This window comes from Microtus ochrogaster, chromosome 26, assembly GCF_000317375.1.
Source record: "Microtus ochrogaster isolate Prairie Vole_2 chromosome 26, MicOch1.0, whole genome shotgun sequence".
NCBI classification, from domain to species: domain Eukaryota; kingdom Metazoa; phylum Chordata; class Mammalia; order Rodentia; family Cricetidae; genus Microtus; species Microtus ochrogaster.
The window spans coordinates 6,763,220-6,773,661 of record NC_022025.1 but is presented as its reverse complement, the minus strand read 5'-3'; positions in this window follow the sequence as shown (position 1 = coordinate 6,773,661).

Below are 10,442 nucleotides of genomic sequence, written 5' to 3'. Positions count from 1 at the left end.
CCTCCCATTTCCCTCCCCCTCCCCCAATCAAGTCCCCCTCCCTCCTCAGCCCGAAGAGCACTTAGGGTTCCAGGAAGTCCAAGGAACCCCCACCTCCATCCAGGTCTAGTAAGTTGAGCATCCAAACTGCCTAGGCTCCTACAAAGCCAGTACGTGCAGTAGGATCAGAAACCCAGTGCCATTGTTCTTGAGTTCTCAGTAGTCCTCATTGTCCGCTATGTTCAGAGAGACCGGTTTTATCCCAGGCTTTTTCAGACCCAGGCCAGCTGGCCTTGGTGTGTTCCCAATAGAACATCCCCATTGTCTCAGTATGTGGGTTCACCCCTCATGGTCCTTAGTTCCTTGCTCGTGCTCTCTCTCCTTCTGCTCCTGATTTGGACCTTGATAATTATGTCCGGTGCTCCAATGTGGGTCTCTGTCTCCTTTCATCTCCTGATGAAGGTTAATATTCAGGAGGATGCCTATATGTTTTTCTTTGGGTTCTCTAGGATCACTAATTATAGGCTCAATGTCCTTTGGTTGTGGCTAGAATCCAAATATGAGTGAGTACATCCCATGTTCCTCTTTTTGGGTCTGGCTTACCTCACTCAGGATAGTGTTTTCTATTTCCATCCATTTGTATGCAAAATTCAAGAAGTCCTTGTTTTTTACTGCTCAGTAATACTCTAATATGTATATATTCCATACTTTCTTCATCCATTCTTCCATTGAAGGGCATCTAGGTTGTTTCCAGGTTCTGGCTATTACAAACAATGCTGCTATGAACATCGTAGAGCATATACTTTTGCTGTATGATAAGGCTTCTCTTGGCTATATATATTCCCAAGAGTGGTATTTCAGCAAATATTTCGACCAAAAAAATGTCTCAGAGGGCAAAAGCACTTGTGTTGCAAGTCTGACAGCTTGAGTTAACCCCACATAAAAAGTCAGATGCTATGGTCTGCATCTGTATCTCCAGCACTGCTGTATGGAGACAGGAGAATTGCCTGGAAGCAGGCCGGCCAACTGGACTGGAGTCCAGAGTGTAGCAGAATTAGCAAGAGAGACCCTGCCAAACCAACCCTCCAAAGTCCTCTGACCACACTCATCCCGTGATGTGCCAGCCTCCACTCTCACTTCTCTCTCTCCCTGTCATGCACACACTGTCATTGAATGCTTATTAGGAATCCAGTATGTGTCAAGATTATTTAGACCTGGGCAACAGATAATCCAATGAATAAAGTGACATCTAAAAATTCATACATGAACCTGCAAACAAATATATACAGAATTACCTTGCATTATTGGTTATAGTAATGTTCTATAAAGTCATTGTGAACATTGTATTAATAATGAACCATGGCTGTTGGGTGACATAGGGTTAGGTTTATGGAATTTTTAGTAATAGTAAAGTACTTTTGCCAGTCAGTCAATATATTTTATTTTATGTCTTTATTTAATGTATTAGCTAATTTATATTATTTTTGTTAACCTTGGACACTTAGAAGCATGATATGCCAAAACAAATTTATCTATTTAGGCACAACTAATTGGGAAAGTGTTGTGAGAATTGATTTGGGTGCTACAATTAAATTTCAATAAGTAGATCAATTCTCAAATGCAAACCCCACAAATAACAAGGATTCATTACAACTCACTTAAAAAATATTTTGTGTGAAGAAGAGAAAATCTCTAAGGATGATGTCTGAAGAGTTTAGGGAAGAATTCACAAAAAAAGACAATACTAACTAGTTTGAGACCATAAGGGGTGTTTCTGACAGGCAAACACAGGCACTAAGCAATCCAAATGTAAGAAAGATCACATGTACAGTGGGGGCATTGATAAACGGAAACGTCATGCATTCTCATCATGAAGGATGTGGCCAAAAAGAATTCTGACTCTCATGATTATTGTAGTACCATTTATAACAACAAATGCACAGAATCACCTCGTGTCTATAATGTGTAAATAGAAATGTGGTAAGTGTACATAATATGAAGCTGTTCTGCCTTTGAAAAAGCCAACCACTTGTGACAACATGCATAAGCCTAATGGGCATTGTGCTGCTGGTGAAAATAGGGAACACGGACAGACAGATTCTGCACAATACCACTTATAAATGAGATATAGAAAAGCCAACTCCATAGACACAGAGAGTAGGATATTGTTACTAGATGTTTGGGTAAAGTGGAAACTTGATGAAAGAAAAAAAATAGTGAGATAGGAGGATAGGAAAATAATTTCAAGAGAACTATTGTACAACATGGTGACTACAGTTGATAATAATGTATTATATATTTGAAAATAGTACTTAGATTTTAAATGTTGCCAACATAGGGAAAACACGCCTGAGAGGTAATGGGTATGAAAATTTAGTTTGTTTTAGCCATTCAGTGTTGTATACACACATAATCTAAGTCAGGTTGTATATTATAAATATATAGTGATTTATTTTGTTTCAAACTGTAAATAACTCCTTACAACAAACAGACGTGTTTGATTCAATTCAGCTGTAAAATTCATTGAGTTTGCCGGGCGGTGATGGCGCACGCCTTTAATCCCAGCACTAGGGAGGCAGAGGCAGGCAGAACTCTGGGAGTTCGAGGCCAGCCTGGTCTACAAGAGCTAGTTCCGGGACAGGCACCAAAGCTACAGAGAAACCATGTCTTGAAAAAAAAAATTCCTTGAGTTGGAGACGGCAGTCTTCAGTTTGGGAGGTAGGACCAAAATAAGAGTGAGCAAAATATCCCTGCTGTACATGTTCTCTATGGTTTGAGGAATGCAGAGAAGGAAAATGTGCAGTAATGTGTAGGGGCTTCACCTTGGAAATATAAGATTGCAGAGGCTGTAATCAGAGGATTAGTCAGTGATGCTGAAAATGAGAACGTTCACATGGCTAAAATGGATGACTTCAAGACCATGAGCAGACAGCCTAAAATTCCAAGGCATGTTTTGAATAATTGAGAATACATTTAGGTATAATACAGGTCAAGGGGAAGTTGAAAAATCAGCACCTGGCAGATTTTTCATTACTTTGGGGGGATGAAAAATGAATTGTATTTGTGTTTTAAAATTCTAATGAGAAATAGAAGAGTCTTTGCCCTCTTTTTAAAATCGCCACATTTTTAATCTTGGACATGCCTAAGCCTGGCTTCTAAATGGGACGGAAAGCTCCTCGTCACGGGTGCTTGTACCACTCTTTCTTACCGTGTTCTCAAGATTCAGGAATCACAGCTATAAATAAGTAGAGTGTTTGCTAAAATAAAGGCATTGTGCAGGAAATAAAATCAGGTTTTGGGAATTCCTCACGATGTTTTAGTTCAGTTGTTCTGAAACAACGAAGACTCTTTTCTAAGAAGGGAGAGTTCCAAGTTTCTGGATGCCCTCACGTGAAAGCGGGATGAGACGCCGAGAGTCTCCCTTGGTAATTTGTCTGTGGACAATCTGACCTCCTCTTCCTCTCCACAGTGCTGATAGTGAGAGTTTGACAGTGAGAACACTCCAGTAGCGCTGGGGGATACCGTGGAAAGCTTCACACTCCGGCAAAGCTGGTCAACGTGAAATTTATCAACTCACCCCCCCCCCCCAGTCTCCATCCACTCAGGGGAGTGAAATCTCTACACAGATGCTCCCAATTGGAAATTAGCCTGAGAAATTCCTTAGACAAAACTGTTTCTTTGCATTGTTTGTCTTGTGACTCACTGCGTGTTGATCATGTCTCTCCAAATGCCACTCATTACACCCTTCTTTGCTTTATGATCTGAACTCTTGAAGTTTTCCCTTCCTTTTTTTTTTTGTTTTTTGTTTTTTGTTTTTTCGAGACAGGGTTTCTCTGTGGCTTTGGAGCCTGTCCTGGAACTAGCTCTGTAGACCAGTCTGGCCTCAAACTCACACAGATCCACCTGCCTCTGCATCCCGAGTGCTGGGATTAAAGGCGTGCGCCACCATCACCCAGCTTTCCCTTCCTTCTTGTGAAGGTTACCAATATCATGGTCACAGGTTAGTACATTTGATGGCTAACTGCTTCAGGACATTTGACCATCTCTCTTTCTTAGGCTCCCTTTGAAATTGAATCTTAATCAGAAGGATGCATTATTTGAACCAACACATTTTAGGGGTACCTTTTACATTTGTGAGTACCTTATAAGGGGTCATATTGGTGATGGTTTAGGCCCACAATTGGAATGGATATAGCTTTGGTTAAAAAACAAAGAAGGGAGGCAGAGAGATGTCTCTGATGTTCAGAGCACTTGTTGCACTTTCAGAGGGCCTAATTCTATACCCGGCAACAATATCAGAGTTTTAAAAGAGAATTTGATACCCAAAGGTTGGTATTTGGGGAGAGAAACACTCATGACTAAGTAGAACAACTTTAAGGCCCTTTCTTCTAAGCAAACAAAATAATTTTGAAGCATTGGAGGCACAATTTACTAAAATGGTCCAAAGAAACACATCTGCAAATGTAAAAATAAAGCAATCTTTTAAGTTTTATCTTCTCTAGAAATCTTACCCTTGTTGTATTAAATGAACTTTAGATAATGTAAGTGCATGGACAGGTTATGCTTTGATATCCCTTAGGTCATGGTTCAATTCTTTGAGGAACTAGAAACAAGCATCCATCTAACAGTGATAAAAGAGAGAGGTGTGATTGTCTGCCATCTGTGCCCACGGCTGTAGACTTTTAACTTCTCCTTCTTGCCTTCAATACACTCGCCAACCCTATAATGTGCATTTGAGAGTGAATTATTTGATTCACACTTTGACTTGACCTATTCCTTCTTCATCTTCTGGCAGTGGGCAATTACTTCAGCTGGCATGTCCAAAACTTTGATGTTATGACACGAACACATTTACAAAGTTCATCATTGACAACTGTATAGTTCAGTACAAAAAAGAAATTTAAAAGTATCACAATGTTTTAATTAAGTTTACAAATTTGCGTTTGGCCAAACTCATGGACATTCTCTGTCAAGTCTTTGGGCCAAAAGTTGAACACAGTTGCCAAAGTAGAATCTGTATTCATTGAAGCTAAATCAAACCTGGAACAACTTTTCATTATCTGAAGAAGTACTAGATTCTCACATTTATAATGTGTTCACGTCAGTCTGAGAATTGAGAACTCCATTTGAAGCCTTTATTTTCTTCCTCATTGTCTTTAGCCCGTCTTTAGCTTTGCCTTCTGTTGATTGTCTTAAATGTCATCTCTTTGTTTCAGCAATTCATCTTCTTATTCTTGTTCCCTTTCTCTACTCTCAAGATTTTACTTCTCCTGGAATTCTTGTTATGTTAAACAAAACAACACCTATTAGATGCGATCATATTATGTGTGTGTTTATAATATGGCAATGCAACTAATTACCTTCAGCAGATGTAATCATATTCAATTATGATAAGCTTTAGAGAACAAATGCCTTATTGTCCTCCAAACTCTTTATATACTGAAAACCTGTTTCCATCATGAAGACATTTCAGTGTGGGATCTTTGAGAGATGATTAAGTTCATGACAACATATCTTTTATGTAGGGGCCCAATACTTTTATAAAGAGGCCTGAGAGATCCTTTGCCCCACATTATATTATTCACAGGGAGAATATTGATGCCGATGAGCAAGGACGCCCGCCACTACTGGACAAGAGATATGCTGGCACTTTTGAGTTGGGCCTTTGCATTCTGCAGAAGTGTGAGAGTTTACTGTGAATTGTTTGCCAGCAGCAGAGTTCATAGAATCTTATTACTGAGAAGCCGAATGAAGTAAGAAAGGATGTACAAACACAATGAATAACTTGTTGGGCATTTGGAAGCTGCTAAATTGTGGAGGAATAGCCAGAAAAGATACTGTGGAGTGGGTATATGTTAGAAGAAACCAACAGGGATCAGATGGGAAAATGATACCAAAAAGAGTTGGAGTGAAACCTTTTTCAAGTTCTGATTCCAGATCTGAACAAAGAAGCAATTTCTAATCCTTTGCCTGAGCGGATCCATTCATTGGCTCACATACACACAAAGCAGAACAGATCAGAATGGTAAACAAACCCTTTCTGTAGACATGCCACATAGCCCTCTATACAGTTTAGAGCTGAGAATCTGCACCAGAGCAGATTGTTGGCCTATGGGAAGTAGGTCTAGTTCATTGTCTTGGATGTCTTCACTTCTGAAGAAATGTGGGAACATTCCACAGACAAGTCCAAGGGGAAACTGGAAACATAATTTAATATACATATCTATGGCTTTGCTCAGTTTCTAATAACAGATGATTGTAAAGAACATTAATTCACAATATGTGCATTTAATACATTCTTAGTAAATAAAACAATGATGGAGAGAATTTGCAAAAAAAAAGACTAAGATGATGATGAAGAATTGCCACATATCCCCCTACTAGGGATTCATCATTGTAACATTATCAGTAGCCATCTTTATAGCATTTCTTTCTCGAGTTTTGCTCTAGTAAGTCAGTCTCAGAACAAGGCATTCCCTCAAGTCCATTGCTTTAAAAATATTCATTACATGAAATGCCTGCCACTATCTTATGAAATACACTTTTCCATGTGTAATCACTTGAATTCTCCCATTCCTGTACCTCAGTCAGATAGGAAAACACGCATGAACATGTGTATAGTGTTCTTGAGAAAAGCACAGCCTGCTCCCACTGATGGCACTACTGACAAGCATCCTGATTAGAAACTTGGCTTTCTGGACAGAAAGTGATCTATGCCTAGCCTGAGAGTGGAATCAAGTTTTCCAAGCCTCCAGCAGAGGTATTCTATATAATATGCCTTAAAGTAGAATCATAATTCATTTAATGTCTGCGGTAACTATTACTCTTTATTCTAGTCACAAGAGCAATAACTTTTAACTAACAGACTATCTCAGAGTTGGCAAGGAGCCTTTATTTAATATTTATTTGATATTAACTCTGGATAGCACAATTGATCTTATTTACAGAAAATAATGTTAAAACAAAAGCTACTAAATGTTTAAGAGAATGGCTGCAACTTCACATATGAAATTGACATTTGACCAGAATATTAACAAATTTTTAAAAATATTTTACCTGGGGCCATAACTATTACCCTGTAAACACCATTTCTTGTATTCGAAATCTATGAGAATGAAATGGTACAGAAAATCATTGAATTGTATATACATAGAGGGGATGAACATTTATTATTCCAGAGTTAAAGAAGCTGATGTGGGAGATATCTTCTCTGGTAAAAAATATAAATAAAATAAAATGTTTGTGTGTGAGAGTTTTGTTTTTTGTTTTGTCAATTCGATACAAACTTGTCAATTCGATACAAACTAGAGTCATCTGAGAACACAGATGTAACTTCAATTCAGAAATTAAATCCATAAGACTGGCCCGTAAATATTGATGTCTGAGTATCCAGGGTGTTGGGTGCTGCCATTCCTGGATCGGTGGTTTGGAAAGCAAAAGAAAGCATCCCAAGCATGGCAGGAGGGGCAATCCTTTGATTATTATTCATCCTCCATGGCTTCTTCTTTAGTTACTGCCCTCAGGTTCCTGTCTTTAATTCCTGCCCTGACTTGCATTAGTGAAAGTTCATAATCTGGGAGTTGTTTCATCAAGTTTCTTTTACTCATAATATTTATCACAGCAATATGAGGAAAACAAATGCAAGAGTCAAATATAAACACATGTTACAACTGAAAAGGTGTATGAGTGTCTACATTTGTCACCTCATAGTCAATCTAAGCACGTCTTCTACCTGGATTGATTTAGTATACACGTTCGTCTGGCAGAGAAATTAAGAATCGTTCTTGAGCTGGTGGTGGTGATGATGATGGTGGTGATGATGAAGTTGATGAGAATAAGGATGGTAAAGATGTTGATGATGGTTCATTGCTGGTATCGTGTGATGATGATTGTTCATTGCTGGAATCTGGATGAGTTTTTCTAGGCTTTCATATTTTACTGAAAACCAGAGAAATTCAAGGTTTTCAAGCTCAGATTTAGACTGCCTATGTACCAAACACATGGACAGAGCAAATACCAGGTTCACGGCTTTTCTAGTGTGACATTCACAGGTGGGATATTCTAACTGTGGAAGCTCCCAGTCTCAAAGATTGAGCAGTTATCTTCCAGATTCTCAGGTGTAATTCAGCAATTGTTTTTATTTCAATATGCATACAATTGTGCATAATGTATATATAAACTAATGTATTGCATGCATTTAATTTGTTTGTGTGTTTTATTCTCCAGAGAACATGACTATTACAATGTAATAACCACATTTTACTTATCCATTCATCAGTTAAAAGGAATTTAAGTTATATTTATGATTTTGGGCTTTTGTTGTGAATAATGTCAAAGTAATTGTTTAAATTATTATAGTATTTGTGGGCTTTTTGGCAAGCATTATTTTGAAGTTATTATTATTTCCCACTTTTATTCTAGTATGTTTTCTATGTGTTTACATTTTATTCATAGTTTTAGGCAAAAAAATTCTCTCATCAACTTATTCTAATAAAACTTATTTAAATAAACTTTAAGTCAATTGCATAAGTTACTAATATTTTACTTTTCTCACAATTTATTTCATTGAATCCTATTCATGTATATTGTTTCTTTTTTCTCTTACTTTTTTTTGCAATTTAATATATTATAATTTTCAGTTCAGTATTTTTTTCTTTTTTGGTTTTTCGAGACAGGGTTTCTCTGTGGTTTTGGAGCCTGTCCTGGAACTAGCTCTTGTAGACCAGGCTGGTCTCAAACTCACAGAGATCCGCCTGCCTCTGCCTCCCAAGTGCTGGGATTAAAGGCATGCGCCACCACCGCCTGGCTTCAGTTCAGTATTTTTAAGGGACTCCTGAGTATGGGAATGAGTGGGTCTCTGATTCTCGTGTCTTCTTCTGTTAGTAGCTTTGTCCAACCTTCATGTGATGATTTTTGTTCTATTTTATGATATTTTTGTTTTTATATTAAAAAGCTTCTGACTTGAATATTTATTGTTTATAACATTTTCTAATTTGTATTTTAAATATTTGCTTTTTATTAAATTATTCTTCAAATTTGTTACATAAACTCTGCTTTTAGATGTTGACATTTAATTATACATATTTCTTAATGATTGTTTAAGAATCAGAGATATATAGAAAACTAACATATGTCTTCCAAAAGTAAAATTTTAAACTATTTTTAACACTCTCTAATTTGTATTACTTTATAGTAAGAAATATAATCTGTAGATTTAATCTTGGACATTTTTAGAAATTTCTGTATAGGTTAATATGTTATAAACTTTTCCAAATCTTTTTTTTTTTGTTTTTTTTCGAGACAGGGTTTCTCTGTGGTTTTGGACAGGCGTACTTCAAGGTCCATATCATCTGTTTTTGTTATAGTGACATGTTATGTTATGTTCTTGACAGTATTCTGTATTTATTTTATGCTGTAGCAACACTCCTATGTTTAAAGTGCTCTTCTAGCTAATAAAAATTATAATCAACCTATTTTTCTTGAAATTTACCAGTTTTTCTGTGATCCTATGAAATATACTTTATATAATTATGAAATATGTGTTTGTATCTCTATCGTTATTCACAAATCTAATACCACTGTTTTTACTTACAAAACATTTAAAACATCATCACTAGGAAAAATTTTCAAAAAAGTAGAGAATGAATCAGAACTATATAAAAGCTGTTTAATCATTATATAGACAGACAATTGTTTCAAACATGGTCCCTATATGCAAGACTGAACTGACCAAGCTATGTCTAGCCAAAGCTGCAACGCTAATACAAGATTTTAATTTCCTTTTTACTTACTTCTACACATAATTAATCATTTCATCATCACCATCATCATTATTATTATTTTGTCTATCTCTTGCTGTGGTCACTCCTTCAGGTAAACTTGTGCAGGCCCCTTGGCTACTGGATTTGGTTCCAATGCCAGATGACTGTTGATCACTACTCTTTCTGTGAGTTTACCCCCTAATAAATAAATCTTTGTTGTACTCCATTCTGGGCTAGTGTGGAACTCTTTTTGTAGGCAACAGTTTGGCACCCGTGTAGGCATAGTCCACACCATTGCCGGGACCTGCCCAAAAGGTCTGTGGCTTTCTCCCACTGTACCCAGCTGAACATTAATGGAAAAGAAAGAACAGCAGCAGAGAGACTTTGGATAATAGAAAAAAAAAAACTTCTGAATTAAATCATTTGGTGTATTTCAAGGATGTGGGGAACTCAGAATGGAAGGAAGCCAGAAACTGTTCTACATTGGGGAAGGGGTTTCACTTTTGTTTCCACAAGAGAAGAAAAGAACGGATACCATCTAAATTAATAAAGATTCCGTTTGGCCGGGCGGTGGTGGCACACGCCTTTAATCCCAGCACTCGGGAGGCAAAGGCAGGCGGATCTCTGTGAGTTCGAGACCAGCCTGGTCTACAAGAGCTAGTTCCAGGACAGGTTCCAAAACCACAGAGAAACCCTGTCTCA